This window comes from Echinops telfairi, unplaced genomic scaffold, assembly GCF_000313985.2.
Source record: "Echinops telfairi isolate 266 unplaced genomic scaffold, ASM31398v2 ScPeMD7_443;HRSCAF=831, whole genome shotgun sequence".
NCBI lineage: Eukaryota > Metazoa > Chordata > Mammalia > Afrosoricida > Tenrecidae > Echinops > Echinops telfairi.
The window spans coordinates 37200698-37202253 of NW_022104341.1; positions in this window are offsets into that span (position 1 = coordinate 37200698).

Genomic DNA, 1556 nt, shown 5'->3' on the forward strand with positions numbered 1-1556 from the left:
ATGGCAGTGAGTTTGAGTTTCTTTGGGAATCATAAGGTTGGAGGTTCAAACCCACCAGCAGCTCCATGGTTGTCTGCTCCTGTAAAGATTTTAAAGTCTTGAAATCCCAAAGACTCTACCCTGTCAATTCTACTCTGTCCTTTAGGGTCACCATGAGCCCGAAATAGCCTGAGGGCAGTGAGCTTAGTTCTGTTTCCTTGGATACCTCCAGCTCATATATGTATTTGGACAGATGCAAAATTACATTTTTCCACCCAAACTTTATTCCTTGTAACAACTGCATTAAATCACAATTTTACCCACACTTATTGCACACCAAAATGACTTTTTAAATTACCAGCATCCATTTCCTATTGTAGTCCATTTGTTGTTGTTTCAAAACAGTTTTATTGAAGTATAATATTGTGTTAGTCTGGGTAGACTAGAAAAACAAATCCACAGAAACTCATATGTTATAAGATAAAGTTTTATGTACAGGGTAAGTGTACATTAAGAAAGCATCTCAACCCAAGCCAGTCAAAACCCGTAAGTCCGACACTAACCCCTACGTCCAACACTGATCTGCAAAGTCCTCCTTCATCCCACAAAACACGCGCAATGACGCCGACTGCAGGAGGAAAGCTGAATCAGTGAGTCTGTAAGCATCTCAGCGCTGGCAGGGGTCTCCTAGGCCTGCCTCAGGGTAGGTCCATGTGGCTTCTCCTCAGGGATGTCTCACAGGAAGTGAGCTGGGGCTGTCTCCTCACAGCAGCTTCTCCTCAGCTGAGGCAGGGAACTGCTAAGGCAGCTGCACCCTGGTCCGACCATCAGAGAGCAAGAGACCAGAAAACAAGAAAGGCGCGGCTCGCTTTTCTTTCCACCCTTCAAGTAATCCCACATGTGTTTATCAGCCAGGTTGGCATAATAAACCTTAACAATCACAAATATACATACAGAAAATCCACAGCATTTAAGGTTATAATTTGATTGCTTGGCGAAGTATCACCAGGTGCACCTACCTGTGCAATCACTACCCAAGAAATAGATTATTTCCATAGTCCCAAGCTCCATTCTGCCCACTGCCCATCAATACCCGTCTCTTCTTTAAATGTAACCTCTAACCTTACTTCTGTCACCATAGAGCAGTTTTGTTTGCTTCTGATCGCTATTTAAAATGAAACCATACAGATGTGCTTTGGGTTTGGGTGCCTTTTTTGGATCAAATTGTGTTTGTGACATATGAGATTGTGTATAACAATAATTCACCATATTAATTTGTTGTATTAATATGCTGTAATCTATTCATTTTCCAGTTGATGGTCAACACACTTCTCTAATTCACTTGTTTTCTCTGTTTTCTAGACTTGTGTGGATTTCTCTCATAGCACCAAGTCATCTGTGCATGGTACCAGTTTTGTTTTTGTGGGTTTTTTTTAATATGAATACTCTTAATTCTTCTTTAAATCGACTTGCTCTGATTTGGAAGCCTTGGTGATGTAATGGGTCCCATTGGGCTACTAACTGCATGGTCAGCAGTTTGAAACCACCAGCTGCTCTGTTGGGGAAAGAGGACGCTT